Below are 25529 nucleotides of genomic sequence, written 5' to 3' on the forward strand. Positions count from 1 at the left end.
CCTTGGATCCAGGAAAGAGTGTGTTAATGAACAACTCAATTGCCCTACTCAAAATTTTTGTGATTTCCCAGATCAAAGCTCTCTTCCCTGACCAGTATTCCTTTATATGGAATTTTCTCTCACATGAGAAGATGAAGCTTCATGAGGGCAGGAGTCATCTGGTGCTTATATTTTTTAAATGTAATGGCACTGTACTGATGAGATGCTCAGACAAAATTTGGGCACAGTTAACATGGATTGAGGACTAGTATTTGATGATTCAGAACTTTCAGATTCAGCAGAAACCATGTGAATATATAATTGAATAAATGAATTAACAATTATAAAGCCTTTTTTATGGACCAAACATTGTATTAAGCACTATACCAAAAGGGGTACTTGTCCTCAAATTATATGGAGACGATGTGGCTAAAGAAGACAATTTTAATTTAGAATGGGACAGGAATGGTGAATAGAATTATTAGCGGAAAATCTGAGTGATTCCCCTCACCAATTCCCCCCTCCCCATGGTCATGCCCAGTAAGAACAAAGAGATAAAATACTAGAAAACTACATATAGTGTTGAATATTTTAAATTATCTTTCTTAATAAAAAAGGGAAGAAAAGGGCTTATACTCCACCATATGCTCTACATTTTAAAACTCCAACAGAAACAGCTTATAATTTTATTTAAAAATATTTTATGTAGCAGCAAGGTCAGTCTATTGAAGCACTATTTTATTTTTAAGATTACAAACTTGTGAAGGGTTTGTCTCTTTTATCTCTGTTCTTAGTGACATGATATAATTAACTTAGCAGCATTTTTGTGCTTTAATAAAGATTAGTGTATTACTGAATTACACTCAAATGGTTTGATTTCTTCAATCCTGGTACTGAAAATGCTGAAAAAAAACTTCTAATCACTTTTGTCAAAACAAATCGCCAACAATGTCTGCTATTCTGCTTGTTAGAGCTGGTGGGAAACATTCATTAATCTAACAGTTTACGATTTTGATTTCCAGATGGAATGATTAGCATTTCTGAGCTTTTTATATTCAAACCAAAAAATAAGCCTTTTTCAGGGGTCACTGGAGGCAAATAATTTAAGCCTAATACTTTGCTCAGTTAAACACGGCAGAGTCTGTGCCAGTCATCTAAAATATTTTCCTATATTTCTCATCATTTCATTTTTTCCTCTTTTGCTTATAATGCACAGCAATTTATTTAGTGGCTGACATTATCTCTTTGAAAAATGTAAGCTTATTCTTATTACTTTTTTCTTCTTGCTTTTCATGTGTGCCTATCTACTTCCATGTAAAGACATAGAATCTTTGACAGCTTTCCATTACATTTCCTTCATGTAAGGCCACCCTCAAGTATATTTTAATGATATTTATTTGAGGTTGTAAAATTTTCAAGTGATATTCTTCAATCATTCATTCTCAACTTCTCCTGTAATTTTGAACTAACCACATAGCAACCCATTGAGGTTATACAAAGGGATGTCTTCCTATCTCACCCCAACTTCAGATTAGGCACAGAAATCACTGGGCTACTCTATATGAGCCATAGATACATATTTAATTGGTCACTCTGTTCCCATTCTACCTTTAAAGGTCTATTACACGTCAATGTGTATATATATATATATATATATATATATATATATATATATATATATCTTAAAGGAATAATCTCCATTTCTTAAGCCCTTTCTATCTCCCAGCTTCATTATAAAACTAGGGAATTAGATCAGAAAGATATTTATGTTTTTGGCATCGCAGAGAAGAATTTCACACCTGTGAAGGAATCACTTAGGGATACGGTAGCAATATATATATATATATATATATATATATATATATATATATATATATATGTATATATGTATATACATCAGCCTAGATCTCCTTTCCACTCTTACCTTTAGGCAGAGAGAGACTATGAACCTTGAAAGGTCAGATGGATTTTGACTTCTCATCAACATTCTAACACTCATTCTGCAATAACTGCCAACAGATTCAAGACTCTGAAAAGAGGCTAATTATAAAAATGCTATGCCATAGTGAAGATCTTGAAGAATACAGGAAAATGATGCCCAGAACCTGTAAGTTACTCTTTTGCTCTAGATGCTCTCTGAATTCTGAATATTCAGGTGGGAGAAGGCATGATTAATATTTTGGGGGGGAATGTTTTGTGATATCTTCTCATATAATACCACCTTAGTAAAAATACCCCTTTCTAGAATAAAAAACTGTTTGACTGATATCTGTCAAATTTTAATGTATGGCAAATCCTGTAGACTTGAGTCAATTGTAAGTCCTTATCTAACTGAGGGGAGCAAGATATTTCAAACAAATCCCATTCTTATTGCTTTGCAGATTCTTTATTCAGAGAGAGCAAAGAAATGCTGAAGAAACTTGGAGAGATTTTATTGTATAACTGTGGTGGCAAAAGGCTGAAGGGTCAAGTCCACACTTAAATCTATCTGCACAGTCTGTTTACTTATCAGTTCCCCAAGTTCGGAGTCTGCTTCTCCCCCTTGTCTGATATGCTCAATGTCCACCTGTCCACTATCTGCCATTGCTGGCTCCACACTACAAGCTAGCTTTCCGCTCCTCCTGCTGTCCACTCACTGTCCTCCATTGCCTGCACTCCTTCCCCAGGTCTGCTATCCTCTATCCCACAAGCTCTGCATATAAGCAAGCAAGCTCTAATCACATATGTTCCTGGACAGTTATAAGGGAATAGAACAAAGCTGGTATCATGTCAAATTTGAGACATATTAGTATCAACAACTTATATAATGGTAACTACTTCCTGGTCCAATTAAGGATTGTACAAGGATTAAGTGAATATCCAAATATGAGCCATGTTTGGTCAAGCTAGACCACTATGATTAAAAGAAATCATATTCTCATCCAGGTCAAATGGTTTGATCAACTGATATTACCGACAATCGTGGTAAAGCACACCAAGGGAGATTCATAAGCTATAGTCCTAGAGAGACATCCCTTAACCCTCCAGGACTAACCCAAGGAATTTCTTCAAATCTTTTGCCTAATTGGAACAGATTTCTTATAGTAACTAGTTGAGATGTCTGTGATTCACTTGAGGAGATGGTAAGAATTTCCCTATATCTAGCTCTGAGTGATTTATTTAACCCAGAATTGCTCTCAACTGATGAAGTTTTAGACAAATAAGGAACCCTCACTTTTAGAGAAGGAAGCAAGGCAGGCATTATAAGAGAAGGAGAAAATCAAGACATGCCAGAGCATCTGTGAAGAAGATAGGGTTTCCTGTATGAAGAGCAGCAATAAAACCAATTGGGCTGGAAAGTTAGCCAGGTGCTGAGGGGCTTTCAGGAATAAAACACCAATGTACTTATTTATTAACCTTGAAATCTATCTCCCAGATCCCTGGACAAATTTTGACTCCCACGTAGTCTATAAGTCTCCTTTCCACAGACAATTACCACCCACATTTCACATCCTAAATTTCTAAACAACATCATAATCTAGAATCTAACTGTAAATGGGACCATTAAGCACAAATTAAATTTTTATTTCAATTAAGTGAATGAAAGTCAGTTAGGGGAAAACTTGAAAATATGATTTGGAAACTTTTAGTCATTGTGAAAAAAAATCTTTCCTTGATCGGTAAAAGAATAATTACTCACCAAGGCAGGTGACTGAAGGTCTTTGTTCTCATCTTACTTTATTTTTTTGAACATACAGTATTATAGTCTCAAAGCCCTGAAAGGTACATTGGAAATATGTGACCTTATCACATTAGTTTTACAAATGAGAAAACAAAGCTGCATAGAAGTAATCTTGTTAAGGAACCATAGTTTATCTAAGCTTCTACCTCCTCCAATACCTAGTCCAGGGTAGTAAAAATAAAATAAAATAATAACAATAATTAATAATAATCTAACAGCAGATAGAACACTGAGTCTAGAAGGCCTGAATTTAAATTCTACTTCGAATACTAAGCAGCTGTATGAGCTTGGAAAATCTCTTAATCTATTTACACCAGTTTCTTCAAGTGTAAAATCAGGATTAAAAAAAAGAAACTCCTCTCTCAAGATTGTTGAAGTCACAGTGAGTGATACTAGTAGATGCTACATAAATGCTGGTTATTTTTCAGCAAGCTTAAGATTTGCAAACTGCTTTACATATTATCTCTTTCGGTCTTCACAATAATCCTTTGAGTTTTAGTGCTTTCATTATTCCCCTTTAGCAGATAAGGAAACTAAGCTTAGAAAAATTTTATCATCCAGGTTCACAAAGATGAGTAAAATAAAGATTTGAATTCAAAATTTCATTTTTTTCAAATCCAGTGTTTTTTAAACTCTCTAACCACTCTGCAACCTAGTTTCCCATCTAGTCATTTAATGTTTGTAAAATTTAATCAGTTTGTTGAAGAGATCAATCTGGTTGAAGAAAAGTGGAAACTGAGTCATCACAGCCAAGGTGATTTGGTCTAGACTAGAGCTCAGATCATTGGATAATAGGCAACTCAGAAATAATATAATCCCAGCACCTCACTGTGAAAGTGAGGAACCTGAGACCAAAGGAGGTTTAAAGACTTTCCTAAAGGTCATACAACTGATAAGTGGGAGGACTGGAATTTGAATCTAGGTTCTCTGATACCTCCCCCAATCTAGCATCTGTCCACTATAGATCAGGTCTTTTCACAGTACACTGGGCTATCTCCCAGGAGCACCTGATCATTATATTAAAGAAAATTTAATTGCTTCTTTGGTCCCAGCCTTCCAAACAGTTGATATTATCAATTTCAGACTCTCTATGGTTCTCCCAGTTTTTATAGTGCCTGCATGCTGCCTTCTGTTTTCTATATAACAGGATATTAAGGTGATAGAGAGTGTGTACACAAAAATTCAAGTCACAACAATTACTTTACAAACCTCAAACTTAGTGATCTGGGGTAGTACTTTGTTTAAAACTGAAATCTCCCCAAATGGATGATGAGTGGAAGGCTTAGATTGGCTCTTACAGCTGACCTATCTTCTGCCAAAAAAAAAGACCAAGAATAGGATCATCACTTGCAGAGTAATGATAATGTCTCTGCAAAATTTGGTGGACCATCTGCTGCTCTTGGACTTGTGGCAGGGGAGATGGAGTGGAACTTTCCTTGGATGAAAAGGCAAACCTTAATATTCAGGACTGTGGAGTTGCAGGACAGTCATTCTCCTACCCAGTTAATTAATTTTATTGAACATTCAGGATACAATTGTCACAGTTCCTGTATTCTTTCAAATGCACAACCTCCTGCACCACCCCCAAATCATACAAGAAAACACAGAATCTGTGTATATAATGTGATATTCTGTTGGGACAGCAGTCAATGGAGAAGCAGGCCAGGAGTCAGGAAGATCTGAGTTCAATCTAACCCCAGACATTAGCTGTGCTTCTTTGGGTAAACCGCTTAACCCCTATCTGTCTCAGTTTCTTTATATGTAAAATGTGGATAACAGCATCTCTCCCTAGGGTTGTTGTGAGGATCAAATGAAACACTAATTATAAAACATTTAAAAACAGTGCCTGGATTATAATAAATATGAAAATTATCTATTATTATTCTGATCCATAGTTGGATCCTTTATAACCCAACTAAGGGGTAAACTCTACCATGTAGCCTTTCTTGATTTCCCTGATTCCATAAGAATCTTTCTCCACAGGAACTTACAAAGTGTGCTGCATAGATAAATTTATGTATTTATATATGCATATATTTGAATATATATATATTTGTATGTGTGTGTAAAATTACATAGAGAAAAAGAATATTGTAACCCTTTGTATTTGTGTCATATCCTCCAGATATCCCCCTAATTTTTAACATTCTCCATCCTGATATAGCATTTTTACATTGTTTTACAGATTTCAGTCAATCAATTAACAGGCATTTATTAGGCTTTTACTATGTTTCAGGTACTAGAGAACTAGTTATACAAATATAAAGAATCGAAGAATTTCTAATCTTAAAAGACTTACAATTCTAATTCTTTCATGTAAGGTTTTATATATTTATATTTATATATGTATGTGGACATGCATGTATATGTGTATATATGTTTTGCATGTAGATCTCACCCTTTAAGAGGACATCTGCTCTATAGGGGCAGAGACTGTGACTTTTCTAATCTAGAAACTAACATAAAGAGTTTTTGAATGAGAAAATATAAATTTTTCTATAAGACTGTTATCGCCATAAAGTTAAGAACCATGGTTTATCTGAACTATCTCTCCTAGAACCTCCAATATTGTGCTGTATGCAGTAGGCACTCATTAAATGTTAGATGATTTGGTTGATTTTTTTATAATTAAAAGCTAATGTTGATAAGAGAAAAAAATAAATGCTATCTTAAGGGCAAGGGGAATGATAATACTATTCTTATTTTATAGACTAAAAGAATTTTAGTTTTAAGAGAGACCTCAGAGACCATTTAATCAAATCCATATCGGAATAGGAATCATTCTACAACTCTGTCAAGTGGTCATCTGGTCTTTAGTTGAAATCCTTCAGTAACAGAAAAGCCTATGGTCTCATCTTGCAATAAGTTCCTTGTTTCTGCAGCTCTTTTTTCTTTTTTTCCTCTACATACTGATTCCATAGCTAGATCAGAAGTGTTTATAAAAAAATCCAACAATTCCTAAGTGAAAACTTTAAAACACATTTACATTATTGCCTCAATGCCTAGATAGATACCCTCCTCATTGGGCAGTCTTCAGCACAGGCTTCTTCTAGGTACATTTGTTTGGTTCTCTGCTCTTTCAGTCTTTGTTTTCTTACTTGATGTTTCTTCTTCCTAAATGATGCAGTAGATGGAGTACTGGACCAAGACTCAGTGACCTGTAGCCAAATCCTGATTCAAGGGGTAATCAACATGTATTAAGTATTGAATTCAGGGGGCGGCTAGGTGGCCGGGTGGATAAAGCACCGACCCTGGAGTCAGGAGTACCTGGGTTCAAATCCAACCTCACACACTTAATAATTACCTACCTGTGTGGCCTTGGGCAAGCTACTTAAACCCATTTGCCTTGCAAAAACCTAATAAAAAAGTATTTAATTCAGATGCTTACACTCCATGTGAGACTCCTGGGTAAGTAATTTAATATCTGTCTACCTCAGTTATCTCATTTGTAAAGTGGAAATAATAATAATAATACCTACCTCTTAGGGTTGTTGTGACAGTGAAATGTTAAGCACTTTGTAAGTCTTAACATCTTAAATAGTTGTATTATTACTATCATCATCATCATCATCATCATCATTATTATGATCATTATTATTCCTTACATAGCAGAAGATTAAGGTCTTTGATGTTAGGGTACAGCTGCAATGATTTGACTGTCAGATAGAGAAAAGAGTTGGCTATAAAAATCTTGACAGATCTTTTCCATTTTTCATCTGTTGTCTTTCTAATTACATCCTTGAATGCTTTCTGTATACTTTGACTTAACTGCATCTCCTATCAGACTATACTCTTATTATTTCTCTTCTACTTACTTTTGCAATTTTCTGAAAGAAAATAATTGATCTCCCACCATCCTTCTTCTCTAATAGTTTGAAGTTGGCTTATCTCCTGACTGAACTTTCGTATTGTTTGACTTAACTTTCATCTTGGAAAAGAGTTCATGTGCTCATTGGCAAAAGTAGGCTTTTAAGTTCTTTTGTCTCCCTCTCTGACAATTATTATATAATAGTTCAATTTCATCAGAAAATGGTGTTAATCTGTACTATTGTTCTATCATCACTTCTTTATGTCTCAGTGGAAATAAGTTATATAGAAGTTGAAGCTGTTTTATTTTTTGTTTTCACTCATTCTTGATTCTAATCTTTGCTCCAACTAGTCCATGGTCCATCTGAACATAACTGATTCAAGAATGTCTCCCAGATTAGCACATAGTTGTTTCCTGTCTCTTCATATATGGTCCATTTTATTTTGGGTGGGGGAAGGGTAATGGTTTTTATTGCTTTCCATATCCATCACTACATAACCATCTTCTTGAAGAAAGCAATCTACAAGTTTTTGACCTACTTTGCTTCCTAATCTTGAGTCTTAAATTTATTCCTATGTGAGTTTATTTCTAACTTCACATTAAGGTCATAGAAAATGAAAGTATATATTGATTTAAAAAGGGGGTGCTGGCTACTTTCTTTATTGAATTTACTAATCTCTTCATCTTTTGTAATAAATTGAGATCCACAGGCTGCAATTATCATCATGGAGCTTCCTTTGCAAATGCTTTTCACAAATAATGCAATATGAGGTGAACTGGTGTCACATGAAGTAAAGTTTTTCATTGTTTTCTGGTAAATAATAAAAGCAATGCATTTCATTTGCTTAAATAGAATTTTGAAACATTCCTCCAATTTGAGAAAGCTTTTGTCTCCTAATTTAATTTATAGCTTGTCAATCATGTCAAGACTGAAATAATTTAGGTCTATTGCTGATATATCTATATCTCGTCAATAGGCAAAGTGATTATATTTCCAATGTCCACAATGAAGTTAACAGTTAAAGATAATCTACTATCTATGATGAAGGATTTAAATAGAAGAAACTAATACTATTTTTCCATGTTGAACTTTCCATTGTAAGAGAGAAAAATGATTCAGGAAAAGTGACCTAAACAGTGATCAAGTCTGACAAAGCATAAAACGTTCTGCAGAAGAGCACACCCACATCTCTGCTTTGAGGAGGGAGGTAGGCCTTATTCTCTTTTCTCTTGGAAAATCATTTTTTCATCATTTAATCAAAGTTCATTTTCTTTTTTGTGATCCTTTTATCTTATTAGAGTAATTGTGTAGTTTTTTGAGTACTTCATAAATTCTTCTTATTCTCATGTTTCTTTGGAAACCTCATAGTTGCCATTTCTTTTTTTGCAGGGCAAATGGGGTTAAATGACTTGCCCAAGGCCACACGGCTAGGTAATGATTAAGTGTCTGAGACCAGATTTGAACCCAGGTACTCCTGACACCAGGGCCAGTGCTTTATCCACTATGCCACCTAGCTGCCTCTATATTTGCCATTTTTTTGTTGCACAGTAATATTCTATTGTGGTAAGGGGAGGCATTACTGAACTGATAGTCATTCATTTTGTTTCTGGTTCTTTTTTACCACAGAGAGTATAATTATGAATATTTTGGCATATATCCAACAATTGTTTTTATTTATGACTGTGATGGAATGGTATAGTAGAATCTTGGAATCAGGAGGTCTAGTTTTGAATCCCTTCTCAGACACTTGCTAGCTTGGTGACCCAAAGAAAGTCATTCAATCTCCTCACTCATTAGATGAAAAAAAATGGCCTCTACCTCCCATACTTTTTGTGAGCATTCAATCAGAATATATGCATTTTGAGTATTTTGTAAGGATTAAAGCATTATATCAATGTCAGCTATTATTATTTGGCCTTCTAGGCATATATGGTGCAGTCATTAGATCACAGGAGTATGAATGACTTAGTTGCTTAAAAATATTTCAATTTATATCTAAAATGACTGCTTAAGAGCCAAAAGTACATTGAATATGGTACCAACATTGGGTGATGATCAAATGTGATAGACTTGGCTCTTCTCAGTAATACAGTGATCAAAGACGATTTTTAAGGAATTGTGATGGAAAAGTCCATCCACCAACAGAGGAAGAGCTATGGAGTCTGAATACAGATCAAATCTTACTATTTTAACTCTTTAATTTGTCTTTTATTTTGGCTATCTCTTGGTTTTTCCCATTTTTTAGTGATTCTTCTTTGGAAATATGACCAGTATGGAAGTAAATTTAACATGATTATATATGTATAACCCATATTTGATTGCTTGCTGTCCTGCAGGGGAGGGAAAGAAGGAAGAGAGAAAATTTTACAAATATAAATGTTCAAAACTCTCTTTACAGGAAAAAAACTATTATGATAAAAAAAATGGCTGCTGAAGGAATTTAAATAGCTCACCCAGTGTCTGTTTCTCAGGTTTCAGAAACAGGGAATGAAGAGATTAACCTTATCATAGAATTACAACTTTATTCTCTGAGTGAAGCAAAGAAATGGATGAGTAAAGCAGGTTTTGAGTTGTTCAGGACTGAAAAAATATGATTTAAATCCCATTGGTTTCAGAATTCTAAAAGGAGGCAATGCTACTAAGAGTGAAATGATGGAAGAAGAGTTAGGGAGTGCAGAAGATGGAAGTTTTGGAACAGTCATAATAGGGAATTTAACTAGGGATGAGTTATAGCTGAAGGAAGGATTAATGCAACAATGATCTGTTGTTTTAAAAGTTGCAGCAGAGAAGGTGGATTCAGAAGATAACCCACAATGAAAAAAAAAAGAAGTTAACCCAGTATTGAAGACAGTAAGGTGGGAATAAACATAGGGTAAGGACTAATTAAACTGTAAAACTGTAATGGAATAGTGGGACAAGAATAGGAATAGTGGATGGGGAGAACAGGAAGGAAAACTCAATCAAATAGATTTCTTAAATGCATCACAGTTGTTGAAGATAGAAAAGCAAAAAAAAAGTCACTGTTTTTAAGGAGTTCACAGTCTAATGTGGAAACAACATGAAAACAATCAGATGCAAACAAAACCTTCAGAATAAATTTGGCAGAAGGAAAGCATTCCTACTAAGATTGAATAGGATTGGGAAAGACTTCCTATACAAGTTACAACTTTATCAGGGACTTAAAAATTTATCCAGGAGCCCTAAAATTAGGAGGAGATAAGGAGAAAGAGTCATTATATACTCAATGAAAAGTTGGGAAAACTGACAGAGAGAGAGAGAGAGAGAGAGAGAGAGAGAGAGAGAGAGAGAGAGAGAGAGAGATTGTCAAAACTGGAACAGTAGCTTAGAAAGAAGCTCTTCAATTTTTGCACTGTAACCAACCAAATAGTTGCCAATGAGTCACCATTATAACCAGGAATAACTTATTCTGGAGGTGTTTGATAATGATTACTTACACATCTTCCCATCCTTTCACAGGTGCACTTCTCTTTATTTTTATTTTAATTGTCACTCTTCAAGATTGAACATATAACCACCTGGTACATAGCAGCGGGTAAGTGAGTGAAGAGATGTGATGCTATTTAAATACTTCCCAGCTCCATGACTAGCATGGCGTAGGGATCCCCTATGCAGTTGTACAATATAGTCTCTCTCTACCTTAATGGACAGAATTGCTTTGAATTTAAAAACAAAACAAAATAATCCTAAACTCATTAATGAGCCTCTGAATACAGAATCTCTTCAGTATCACACTGGCTGGTCCTTGAATGACAGATTGACATTAGATTGGTAGGCCCATACTCAAATCTTTTGTAACCTTATTGCACAAATGGGGAATTGAGGAATATCTCCCTAATAGTCTTAGGAACAAAAAAAAGTGCTTAAACAATATATCAGACTTCTAGCCTTACCAAATCAATTTTCACGTTCTAGCACTCCCTATTGAGAATACTTGCTATCAGTAAAATAAGCAAACCATTGGAGTGAAAAGAGAAGTGTCAACATAGGCATAATCTACTAATTTGCTAACCATTGAGGGAAAAGTAGCAAATTCACATTAGTCCTGAAATACAGAGAGACAGGCAGAGGGAGAAATCCTATCACCTAATGCAGTATTGTGTCTAATATAGAGATGTTTTAAGAGGATTAGAAGGGTTAGCATTGCAAAGGGCCATATGAATCAACTAATTTAACTAGTTTTAGAGATGAAGAGACTTAGACCCTGAGGGGCTGGCACATAGCTACTGGTCTGGACTTAACCTATGTCTTGGTCTTATATATCCATGCATTGTAAGTCAGAGGTCAAAAAAATTGGGGCAGCTCAGTGGATAGAGAACTGGACCTAGAGTCAGGATGACTTGACTTCAAATCCAGCCTCAGACACATAATAATCACCTAGCTGTGTGACCTTGTGCAAGTCACTTAACCCCATTGCCTTAAATAAATAATTAAAAACAACAACAGGAAACAACTCAATTTTCATTATTTGTCAGATTCTATATGAAGTGTGGGGCATACAAAGAAAGAACAAAAAATAGTCTCTGCTCTCAAGGACATCACAATTTAAAGGGGAAGATAACATGCAGCACCTATAAACAAGGTATTCGTTGTTTGGTTCAGTCATGTTTGAGTCTCCATGAACATATTTGGTGTTTTCTTGACAAAGACATTAGAGTGTTTTGCCATTTCCTCTTTCGACCCATTCTACAGATGAGGGAACTGAGACAAATAGGGTTAAGTTATATATTCAGAGTCATACAGCTAGTGTCTGAGGTCAGATTTGAACTCAAGAAGATGAGTCTTCTTGACTCCAGACCTAGAACTTTATCCATGGTGCCCCCTGGCTACTCACAAAGCTTCTCATGTTAAGTTGTTTCAACCATATCTGTACTGTACCCCCTAGTCAACCCCAATAAAGAATGTTCATAAAGGATAAATTGAAAGTAATCTTTGAGGGACACGGCTTGCTTTATTTAAGGGGGAATGAAGAGGTCTTCTTGTAGAAGATGAGACTTTTAAACCACACTCAAAGGAAGCCAGGGAAGTTAGAAACTGGAGCTGGAGATGAAGAGGAAGACAAAACAGGCATGGGGGAACAGCCAGTGGAAATAAATGCCTGCATCTTAGAGAAGGACTGTCCTATATGTGAGAAATAGCAAGTTGTTCAGTGTTGCAGAATCTGAACGTATGTGAATGCAAGTAAAGTTTTAATAAGACTGGAAAGCTAGGAAGGGACCAGGTTATGAAGCCAAAGAATGGATTTTATATTTGATCTTTCAGTTAATAAGGAACCACTGCAGTTTACTGACTATGGGAGTGATCTGATCAGACCCATACTTGGAGTTAATTAGCAGGGAAATGTTCAAAAATCAGAAACCAGAGAATAGATGGGAACATGGTCCCAGGTCAATTTATGGAATAGATGAGCAGCCCCTGACTAATCAAGAGTAATTGTAATAATTGTAATTGTTGCTCCTGTACTGCAGTTAGAGCCCAGAAACAAGACTGGGATTGTTGGGGGGCTCACAGTCATTCTATGATATCTACAATCAGTCCCCTTTATTAGGATTTCTAGCCAGGGAATAGTTTCTCTCTGCTCTGTACTCCATCAATAAAAGAACATCAGGTATGATATGAATTATGAAAATATAATCTGGAGATTTTAGACTTAGATATAATACAATAAGCATTCATGTATTTCCTGTGTGCTATACTCAACTAAAACCTTACTTCTTACATAGTTTAAGTTCACATAACACTCCAAGGGATCCATGATTTCATCCGTGTAGATATTCTCCCCAATAATCCATATCCTCATTCATCCATGCTTACTTTTGCAACTCGTGCCCATGTTTTCAGATATCTTCATCATAAGGGACCCACTTAATGTGTTGGGTGACTTTCTTATCTTCTTCTGACAGCATAAGGATAAAAATGGGGAATGGAGTTCCTCCTGAACTGTCCACTGATTTTTCTCATTCTCACAAATGCATACAGATCATTTTTTGCATTTATTTGATTTCATTCTTTACTCAGCATCTTGATTTGTATGTTATAACTTGTTCTCACTCCCCATGCCGGTCTCAATTGCCCTCTGAGTAATACTCATTTTTTTCTTATCTGTATATTTTAACTTAGAGCCATACAACACCAGCTGAGTATTGATATTAAAGGATAGACCATTGTTTGATTGTTTTTAAGGTTTTTGCAAGGCAATGGGGTTAAGTGGCTTGTCCAATGCCACACAGCTAGGTAATTACTAAGTGTCTGAGGTCAGATTTGAACTTGGGTACTCCTAACTCCAGGGCTGGTGCTCTATCCACTGTACCACCTAGCCACCCCAAAAATCATTGTTTGATTTTACTAAAATAAAGGTGTAGGTTGAGACATTGTTTAAACAACACCAAAGTGAAATCAAGGGATTTGAATTTAAATATCATCATTGTCACAGCCTTCATAGGGGACCTTGGGTAACTTTTTCTCAGCAAGCCCCAGTTTTCTTATCTATAAAATGAGGGAGTTGCATTTAATGGTGCCTGAGATCTCTTAAGGTCTCTATCTATGATATTGTAATCATCTCTTAACTTTCTTATCTATTTTTACTTGCAAGCCTTGCTATCTACTTGCTCAAAGGATTCAAGAGGGTTCATTCTGTATCTCAGAGAAAAAAACCAATGCAGATATTTTCAGCTTTTCATTTTCCCATCTCGCTATGCTACTATGGACTTCCCAATCAGGCTCCCAGGAGTGTCTCCACCCTACAAGATCACTTCAGTCCTGGAATCCAAACAATGTCAATATGTACCATCTCTTTCTTTGGTTGAAGGATGGAGAGTAGAGAACTTAGTTTTAGATCCAAGAGCTAGTCATCTTTTCATTTTCCCAATGAACTGTACCTCCCTAGGCCCCTACTTTCCCTTCCTTTTGTGTGTTATCTTCCACCACTGAATCATAAGCTCCTTGAGGGAGGGCCTGTCCCTTACCTTGCTTTGTAAATGATAACGTATCCCAGAGGTTGTCTAGTGCAACCTTCACATCTTAGAGGGTCTTAATATAATTATTGTGAGCTAATCATCACTTCATCTGACTAAGAGAATTGTTGAATAAGAAACAGTGAGTTGTCTTGTGTCCAGGGGAACTAATTTATATTAATCCCCCAATTTTTATTAGAAAGAACACTGAAAAACAAAGGGAATTAGCGACTAAAAATAAGGATGGTATGAGTTTCTCCTTTGATAGGTAAAGGAAGGAATTTAGAGATGTTTGCATTCTATATCCCAAAGCAACAAGAAGCTTCATTTCATGGGACAGGTTGCCACTTTGAATTCAATGTTAATGATAAGTAGTCTTAAAAAAGGCAAACTTCCATGAAAGTAATTTGAGTTTATGCTATTGAAGAGATAAATAAAAGCTTTGAAGAAATTGATAAGACCCTTCAAGTTACACCAACATGTATTTTGATATACATTTACTTTCAAGGAAAAGGGAGGCATAGGTTGAAAATGGTTCCCAAAAAGTTGGAAAAATAATCTTTGAGATATGGAGGTAAAATATTGATCAAGTAGATGGAAATGCAATATTAGAGCTGTAGGAATAGTTCAGGAGTAGAAGTATGACTGAGAGTTATACTCCTAGAAGTTAAATGAAATCATTGGTAGAAACTAAGGGGGGGGAGGAATCAGCAAGAAAAAGAGTTAACTGCATTCTAAGGCTGAGAAGAAGTCAATGGGTTAGAAGAACCATAAAGAATGAATACCACAGAAAGAGAGAATATAGGATATGATCAAATGACTAGAATCAAGAAAATCTGGGTTAAGTGTTAGCTATTGTTTTCATCATCATCATCATCATCATCATCATCATCATCATCATCATCATCACTGTTACTACTATTTTTATTGTTATTCTTCCTGGCCCTTATTTGCTGCATGATTCTGGATAATTTACAACTCTAGAATCTTATTTAGAAAACATGCATTTTTCAGTTCCAGCATTGCAGAATTGTTGTATCAAATGAACTAATGCATTCAAAAATATATGTATATACATATTTATGTAAGTGTGTAGTTATGTTTGCAAGCATGCAACTTGTTCTCCAACTGAACTTTTCCTAAGAACTCATCTTCCCTTTTTAACCCACCCCTCCCTCCTTTAAACTTTTTCTTCTTAAAACACCTGCAGACCCTTAGATTCACAAGCTAAGAGTCAGCTTTAAATTCCCATTCTCCCTTAACACTCATATCTAATTATTTTTGTGGCCTGCTCCATTCTATTTCTTCCATATTGCACCAATCTGTTTCCTTCTGTCTTTTAGCCCAGCCACGACCCTACTTCAGATTTACATAATCTTTCCTCCAGATGATTGCAATCAGCTTCAGCTCCCTGATTTTTCTCCAGGGTCAAAAATGTTTCTCTTGTTGAAAATGATAAACTGGGACAGGGTGCCATATTGCCTGGTTGCCATAGCCACCTATCTTCACTTCTCTCATCCACTCCAGTACGTGTATATAATCAGGTAGACCCCTTGCCCATCTCAGACAGAAAGGTTTCTGTAAGTAAGCAGCCAAGATTACAAACATCCATGTTTATATTCATACTAGCCATGGTCCTAGACTGCTACAAGTTTTTTCAAAATACCAACATAATGGGTCGGCTCACTGTAGATCTATAGATTGTTGCTGTTCAATTGTTTTCAGTCATTTTTGACTCTTTCTGACTACATTTGTGGTTTACTTGACAAAGATACTGAAGCTTTTTCTCTAGTTCATTTTTACAGATATGGAAACTGAGGCAATCAGGGTCAAGTGATGTGCTCGGCATCACGCAACTACTAAACATCTGAGGTCACATTTGAACTGAAGAAGATGAGTCTTTCTGACCCAGGTCGTGTCCCATCTAGTTGCCCTAGAGATAGAACTTCTTTAACATGGAAAGTCTTAGGAGACAGCTAGGTGGTGCAGTGGATAGAGCACCGGCCCTGGAGTCAGGAGGACCTGAGTTCAAATGTGACTTCAGACATTTAATCAATGCCTAGCTGTGTGACCTTGGGCAAGCCACTTAACCCCATTGCCTTAAAAGAACAAACAAACATAAGGATTATTCTTAAGCTCTTCTTGGCATTTCTTACCTTTGGCAGCAATTTCTAATTTTGGGCCATTTACTTAATATAAAACTCAGGCCCTGAATTTTTCTTTTTTAATATATGCAAAGATTAAACTCTCACCAGATTCCAATGGGGACTCAGAGTTCTCAAAGAAATACAAATTTGAGAAGTGAACTTTAGCATTTCAAATAATTATTTTCAAAGGAAGTCTACACATATCTTTGTATGTGATGAAGAAGAAAAACTCCAGTGATTTTCCATGAATGAGAGGAAAATATATTTACTCCTACCTTGAGAAAGTTATGTGTGGGTTATTTAGTGTGCTGTATTTGAAACAGGAGTGGAAATAGCCTATGAAAGGAATAATCTTGTGTGAGGCCCCAAAGGATGAACTGATACTCTAATGGATCTTTTTTTAATCTCTAATTGCTGCAATCCTAGGAGAGAATGTAGAATCAGAGCAGTAAGAAGAGAACCTTGGCGTACTTATGTTTCTAAAAACATCAGTTAATAAATTATAAGAAGAAGATGAGAGTGAGAGTCTACGAGGGGAAGCATAGATTTATTCCCCAGACAGCACTTTTCTAGACAGGGAAGAAAGGAAGCTGAGTATGGACTATGGATAAAATATTTACAAAACAAACCCCACAGGCAATAATAATTGAATATTTCATATTTTGACTTATTCAACTTTTATGATTTAATTTTTTTTTTCTTCGTTGTGCTTAATTAAGCTTTCCCTAGGGTCACAAGCTTGGAAAACTTTGAAAAAATGAAGCGATTATGTTTACCCGGTAGGTTTTCCCAGCTCTCTTTCAATTGAAGTATATGTTTTGTTAAAATCTTTCTTCCAAGAGCTGCTGTTCAGCATTTTAAAGGTCAGTGTGGCTGTTTCATTAAAAAAAAAAGATGCACTACTTTGGCAGAGACAATACCTTCTGGGCTCAAATATGTCGCTTAATCACCTTAGTGATTGTTTCCTTTTTCATCAAATAGAAATACCCCCCATCAAGGCCTAAATAGGGACAATTTAACTGAGCTTGAATATGTCATGAGCCCATGAGGTCAGGAGACATGAGTTGGAATAGTGAGAAGGTGCTAGGAGGGAAATTGAAGAATAAACTCTCAATATAGTTGTTAAATGGGTCTCTGAAGGGTAAATCATTAGTCCTTCCTAACCCCAAGCATCAACCAACTACTGGAAAGAGTTTGCAGAGTTTTTTTGTGGTTGGGCCCCGATTGGTGAATGAGAGAGCTCTGGGATTAGGAGAATGAGAGCATATTGACAAGGGAAAAGGAAGTGACACTGGTAGATTAATAATTCTATAATTCTCTTCCCTCTTCCATCCCTTAAAAGAATCTAAATTTTTAAGCATTAAAAACTAGTTCACAGAATGAATGTCTTTGGCTACTACACACAATGAACTCTAGAGTATGTACTAAAAGAAAATAAAATAATCACTATTTTACTTTTAGAGAAAATCGATCAGAGTCAACATATTGTCACTAACTGCAAAGGATCTTCAACAGCTTTTTAAAAAAAATTTCAATGTGCGGGGAAAGGAGTCTCAGTTTTCTCATCTGTTAAATGAAAGTTTCTGTTAAGTGACTTTTTTGGTCTTTTCATTTTTATATTTCATGATCTTATCATGCTAATATCATAGGATTTATGGTTAATGTAAGTGTAAGCTTTTCTCAGATTATGATTAGGAACAAGTCCAATTTCTCTCCATTGACATGTCTTACAACTTTCTCTCCAACCCAACCGTATTTGAAATGCTTTCCTTCCTCAACTGTTTCTTAAAATCTCTAGGACCTTTCAAGGTTTAACTCTTGCACTATTTCTTTTTTTTTTTTTTTTTTTTTTTTAACATTTTTGCAAGGCAAATAGGATTAAGTGGCTTGCCCAAGGCCACACAGCTAGGTAATTATTAAGTGTTTGAGACCGGAGTTGAACCCAGGTACTTCTGACTCCAGGGCTGGTGCTTTATCCACTGCACCACCTAGCCGCCCCTCATGTACTATTTCTTACACACAAGAGAACTTTCCTTTATTTCTTATAGGCCATGACTCAGGGTTCTCCTACAAGGAGGCTGTTCTCTTTGGATTCATTCTGAGAGGATCTGATGAAAGAGATGGATCCGATTCATTATTTCTCTCTGCCTTGGTCCTTCCTTACCATTCTATGCAAAAATCTCTAAAAGAAAAAAAAAACTTGCTTACATATGGGTCATGTCCTTGAAAGTTCCAAAATATAGATAATGGGAGAAAGTATTTAAGGCATAAAATAGGCATCACCTATTTGCAGAGTGGTTCATTTCCTTCACCACAGAAAATGTTTAAATCATTAAAGAGAACAAAGAAAAAAGAAATAAAACAGAATCATAAAACAATAACCCTTCATTCTCATTTTCTCTGAGGAAATAAAGTCAACTTTGTGAGACTATTGAGCAACTACCTAGAATTTGTTACAATTGCCTCTGGCCTGCACTGTCCTAGCAACTTGCAAAGTCCAAGCCTCCTGGTCAGTCAAGCATGGCTCTTTAGTCCTTCAGTTTAGCTTGAATATGTCAGAAGTCATCTTTTCTGAAAAGTGGTGCTGTTACAGAAAGTGCCTCCCACTGGACTACTGTCATCGGAATCAGAAACTTTCTACCTCTCTAATTGGCTGCTGCCATGAACTGGAAACATCCTATTTTCAGAAGTGATGGCCATCAGCCTGTGATCAGAGAAGAAAACAGAAGGCCAAGTACTCAAACTCAACTCCATGTTTTCAAAGACACATGTTTATATTTAACATTGCCTTTTCTCTATTTGATTGGAAGTCTAAGAGAAAGTACTGACTCTGTCTAATATCTTTCTATCTATCTATCTATCTATCTATCTATCTATCTATCTATCTATCTATCTATCTACCTATCAGTCTATCTATCTAAGCACAAAGATTAAAGAAACATGTCTGTTTTTCCTCAATTTGTCTTAGACTTATCAATGCCTATTGATTCAGATTTTTGCAAGGCAAATGGGGTTAAGTGGCTTGCCCAAGGCCACATAGCTAGATAATTATTGTTTGAGGCCAGATTTGAACTTAGGTACTCCTGACTCCAGGGTCGGTGCTCTATTCACTGTGCCAGCTAGCTGCCCCACCAATGATATTTGATGCAACACCTCTCACCTCTGCCAGCCACAGGATCAATAAAAAAGTGTTATCTAAAAGTTCAGGACTTGGGGATTAATTTTTGTAGAACTCTGCTCCACAGAGAGAACTGATGGTGTTTGAATGGAGAATGAAGCATTTTTTGGCAAGGTGACAAGTAAGGAAATGTTTTACATAATTTCACACATATTATTTATATAAAATTTCTTGCCTTCACAATGGGTGGGGGAGGGGTGGAAGAAAGAGAGAATTTGGAACTCAAATAAAAAAATGTTAAAATTAATTCATTAATTAAAAACTATTGAAGGTGTGTCTTCATAACAAAGAATTAGGTGAAACTGAAAATATTACAGTTAATCACCTAAACATTTCCAAATGTCCAGTCAATATTATAATGAACTACTTGATCTTTGAAGTTCCCTTTTGATTCAATTTTTTAAAATATATACAAGCAAGTTATCCAGATGACTGATTAATCCTTTAAATTATCAGATGGTGCTGAGACTATTTGTTTTAGGTGAAAGTTGATGTTCTTTGAAGAGCAAGATGAGAAGAAGGAAGACAAATTGATAAAGATGAGTGGAAAGAAATGGAAATTTGACTTTCAGAGAATACATCAAATTATATATATATATATATATATAAATATACATATAAATAAATATCTAAATTCTTAATTGCAATCTATTTTATCTAGAAGACTTTTTAGGGAACTCCTCCTCTATCAAGTAATAGGTTTTTAATCATTTAAAAAAGTGAACTCCCCAAAAAAAGTCTTGATTGGTCTTTATTCCAAAATAGCCCCCTGGAAAAAAAAGTCAAACCTGGTAGCTATCATAGGAACTCAAAATGAAACCTTTATTTAAAGTGGGGGAAGAATTTAGCCCCCAAAATCCCATTTTTAACTTGACAAACCAATAACTTTCTCTGAAAATGAAGCACAATAAATAAAATAACATGGAAGACTTGAGGTGGGTCTCCCTCCCACCCCAGTCTTCTTTTTGAGACAGCTAGACTCTTTCCATTGAAGCTATTCTAAAGTCTGTACTCCAGCTCGGTTGAAAAATTGCACTGGCTTGCCAAATATCTTAATGACTTTTCTCTCAGCAGTTGGTAATGGTGAAATGTTATTCTAGTAACCATAATGTCCCTCATAAAACAATTGCATACAATATGTACTGTACTTCTATTTTAGTGAGCACTTCTGTCAGGTTAGCACTGCCAGTAGCCATTTACCATTTCATAGCAAACTGCTTACCAGTCCTTCAAGTGTAATATTACTGAAAGAGTGAAGAAATGCGTGATTAAAAATGTTCACAGAGAGTGGACCATTTAGTGTAACCCGATGCTACAAAATAAACCAGCCTTCACACATGTAGGCGCTCATCATAGAAATGACAGTTCTATGTGGTCATTTAATTTTACGATCTCAATTCTCGCATATATTGCACACATAAATATAGAGTTCTCCTGCAGGGAGGTCTGCTGGGTGTTATAAAATCACTAAGACCTCAATGGGTTCAAATGGACATCTTTTATAATTATTGCTATAAAATTTCTTGACAATGCATTTTGTTGTCCAATGGCAAAAGAAAACGATTTTCTGAAAGAACGGGTTTCAACAAAGGGAGCAGTGAAACTCAGGCGCCTGTCCCACTGTTTGCTAGGACTTAAATCACCTTAGTTACTCCTACCTATGGGAAAGAGTCCAGTTCTCCCAAATCACTTTGAAAAATGTGACTCGCAGTCAGTGCCTGAATGTTTGAATTATTTTCTAGTTTGGTGAGGCTGTGAAATATCTGGATGGAAGAATTAATTTGCTGTTAAATGCAATTAAAATCTATTTACAGGGTTTTTTATGTGCTTCTGGAAAAAAAAGGAAAGGGTCATAAGATGGGTCCACACATGTAGTCTCTGAATCAGTTTGGGTGAAGATCTCAGCTTTGAAATGACACTGATGACCTTGTACAGGATTGGACACACACATATCTACATGTAACATATACACACAGTCATGCACTCATATATGTGTAGTTATACACTCACACATATATTCACACCCTTGTACAAAAATATGCAGCTAAAGGGTGTTCAAGGAAGATTAGCATTTCTGGATGCGGGCTTGCTGAGTCCTTTTCAGGGCTGCTCTTCTACCTTTGGCACTTACCTCGTATTCAACTCTAGCCTGAGGCTCCAAGAAGCTATAGCGTGTATAGCAGCAACATTGTGTTGTTTTTTTTTGTTTGTGGAATATGGATCAAATTGTTTAATGGATGAAATTGTTTAATATTTCAATGACTTATCATGATTGTATATAATTGCAGTACATTATTACATCTTGTAACAATAACTGAAGACATGAATAGATAGAGGAAGAAGATTTCATCACCTTTGAGGCAAATGCAATATCTAGAGAAAAAATTCCTGGAAAGACTTTGTAGTTCTTTAATAATAGCTCAGTACAACACTTTGCTTTGAGTGCTCCCATTTTCAATGAACTTTTGCATGAAAAAGTGCTTTGATGTGTGTGTGTGTGTGTGTGTGAGAGAGAGAGAGAGAGAGAGAGAGAGAGAGAGAGAGAGAGAGAGAGAGAGATTTGCACATAAATATTCAATCGGTCAGTCAGGAAACATTGAGGCCTTCCAATATGCCAAACACTGTGTTGAGTTCTGGAAATGCAAATAGAAGCAGAAAAACAATTCTAAGTTAACAAAGAATAAAAACTGTGAGAAATAAGGAGGTTGTAGTTATTTTAATATAGTCTTATAAATTAACATATGATATTAATGCAACATTAAAGTTACAAATGCAAAGACATAAAGAAAACCAAATAGACAGCTATGTGATTCCAAAAAGTCAAATCTGTCTATGCATATCTTATGACAAACTTATAAAGTAGAATGCTTTTTTTATCAGTCCACAAAATGATCTTCCCAGTACTCATTATTCTCTTCCTTCAATATGTATACATTTAGTAAAAATAAATATCTTTTCTTCTCTACTCATTTTTTGTGCAGCTGAAGTGTCAGTTTCTTAGGATATATGGACAAATTGCCAAATCAATATTGTATTGTATTTGAATTGTAGCGTGTTTTGACATAAAATTGCAAGTCAATTAGTATTTATGGTGAAATATAGTAGAAAGAGTTCTGGATCAGAAAAGCCCAGTTCAGTTCCTGCCCAAGATCTACAGTGACAATGATCTGGAAAAGTGACCTAACTTCTCAGTGTTATGGACAACTCCTTCATTCAAGTCTATGAAACATTTTGTATTTGGGGAAACAAGAAATTCATTATCAAAGTAAAAAAGGTGTGAAGAAAATTACTAATATGCTCTATGCTATTAATATGAAATCCACTCTTTTCCCATTTGATGAATCCCACTTCTCAGTCTAGCTCATGAGGCAGTTCTGAAGGGTGATGAATGATATGATCACTCCCTGCCCCAGAGGCATCCATTCCTTAACAGACTGGGCCCTTCACCAGGGGACAATTTTCTTGTCCTTCTAACTCCTTGTTGAAGCTATAGTTGATTTGGTCTCCACAAGGAAGACAAGTTATCTATCAAGTAATTCAATCAAGAATTACTAAAGGTAGTTGACACTCATCAGTTAAGATTTCTTAATTGCTAGGTGATACTACGAATACGAGGCCTAGACTCAGGAATTTGTTATTGTGGATATTGTTAAGTCATTTCAATCATGTCCACCTAGCTGCTTACACCTATGTGGAGTCAGGAAGATTTTAGTTTAAATCAGATAGCTAGATGTCACAATGGATGGAGTGCTAGACTTGAAGTTAAGATTCATCTTCCTTAGTTCAAATCTGACCTCAGACAGTTACTAGTTTTATGTCTCCAGGAAATTCATTTAGCTGTTTTTGCCTCAGTTTCCCTCATCGTTAAAATGAGCTGGAGAAAAAAATGGCAAACCACTCCAGGATCTTTGTCAAGAAAACTCCAATGGGGTCATGAAGAGTTGCACACTATTGAAAAATGACTAATCAACAAGTGAACAAAATGAAATGGAGAAGAAAATAGCGACCCATTGGAGTATCTTCAAGAAAATTCCAAAGAGGTCATAAATATTTGGACCTAATTGTAACAACCGAACAACAATAATGACCATTGCTAGAGAGGGATAAGATCATCCACATCTGAAGACCCACTCACCTACCAATCAGGATATTTTCACCTTTTCCAGGGGAGGTTCAAATGTTGTACTGCTAAGCCAACCAGAAAAAGGTTTAAAACTTCCTCTCAGACCTCAGTTGAAGGCACTGATCATTTTTTTTAATTTAAATTAAAGATTTTATTTATTTTGAGTTTTGCAATTCCCCCCATCTTACTTCCCTCCCCAACCCTCCACAGAAGTCAATTTGTCAGTCTTTACATTGTTTCCATGCTATACATTGATCCAGATTGAGTGTGATGAGAGAGAAATCATATCCTTAAGGAAGAAACATAAAGTATAAGAGACAGCAAGATCAGACAATAAGATATCAGGTTTTTTTCCTAAATTTAAGGTAATAGTCCTTGGGCTTTGTTCAAACTCTCTGCATTGCAGAGAAACCCAAATTGTCCCTGATTGTTCCACTGATGGAATCAGCAAGTCCATCAAGGTTGATTATTGCCCCTATGTTGCTGCTAGGTTGTACAGTGTTTTTCTGGTTCTGCTCATCTCACTCAGCATCAGTTCCTGCAAATCCTTCCAAGCTTCCCAGAATTCCCATTCCTCCTGGTTTCTAATAGAATAATAGTGTTCCATGACATACATATACCACAGTTTGCTAAGCCATTCCCCCAATTGAAGGGCATTTACTTGATTTCCAATTCTTTGCCACCACAAACAGGGTTGCTATGAATATTTTTGTACAAGTGATATTTTTACCCTTTTTCATCATCATCTCTTCAGGGTATAGACCCAGTAGTGGTATTGCTGGATCAAAGGGTATTCACATTTTTGTTGCCCTTTGGGCGTAGTTCCAAATTTCTCTCCAAAAATGTTGAATGAGTTCACACCTCCACCAACAATGTAATAGTGTCCCAGATTACCCACAACCCTTCCAACAATTTCTGGTCATGTTGGTCAGTCTGAGAGGTGTGAGGTGGTACCTCAGAGAAACTTTAATTTGCATTTCTCTAATAAGTAATGATTTAGAGCAATTTTTCATATAACTATGGATTGCTTTGATCTCCTCATTTGTAAATGAAGGCACTGATCATTAAGAGATACCACTGATCCAGTTTAGTTACCATTGGTTACTGTTAATCTAACTAATAAATTAATCATGCTCAGGTCCCTGAGGTGACAGTGTGACTTGTTTAACTAGCAGTATACATATCACTATTAATAAATGTCACTTTCCCCTGGAGAAAGTGGTTTCTCAGCATCCATTTTTACTAGCTAGAGATATCAAAAGAAAAAAAGCATTATGTGATGAAGTTTTTGAATGTTTGTTATGGATAATTTCATTGTAATAAGAAACAGTCAAAATCTAAAGCTACATGGAAAAGATGGGACTTCAATTCGGTGTGAGGTTTTGTTTTGCAAGAAAGAGGAAGAAAGGGGAAGACAATTTGGATTAAATTTTGGTAATGAGTAATGACAACACCACCTGTTAGAATGATAAGGAATGGTCAGGATTCATGGGTTCATCTTTAGAAATAGCTGAAGATGAATTTGGAAAGATAGGAAAGGTATAATTAATTAGTGGAGAAGCTGGGTGGTGCAGTGCATAGATTACTGGTCTCATAGTCTG

At 35.8% G+C, this 25529-nt stretch overlaps 1 long non-coding RNA gene across 7 annotated transcripts; it reads left to right on the forward strand.

Moving 5' to 3' along the window:
* The first annotated feature begins 1925 nt into the window (after positions 1-1925).
* Positions 1926-19585, forward strand: LOC141491639 (uncharacterized). 7 transcript variants are annotated; one of them, XR_012469685.1, is made up of 7 exons: positions 1926-2086; positions 8612-8716; positions 10286-10381; positions 10987-11062; positions 12003-12109; positions 17347-17490; positions 18089-19585. It is a non-coding gene; the product is annotated as an uncharacterized LOC141491639 (long non-coding RNA). The 7 variants fall into 7 exon arrangements; XR_012469682.1 differs by having other exon boundaries at positions 1930-2086; positions 10286-10364; XR_012469684.1 differs by having other exon boundaries at positions 1932-2086; positions 10286-10364; positions 19033-19585.
* The last annotated feature ends 5944 nt before the right edge of the window (positions 19586-25529 follow it).

This window comes from Macrotis lagotis, chromosome 6 (genome assembly GCF_037893015.1).
Source record: "Macrotis lagotis isolate mMagLag1 chromosome 6, bilby.v1.9.chrom.fasta, whole genome shotgun sequence".
Classification (NCBI taxonomy): Eukaryota; Metazoa; Chordata; class Mammalia; order Peramelemorphia; family Peramelidae; genus Macrotis; species Macrotis lagotis.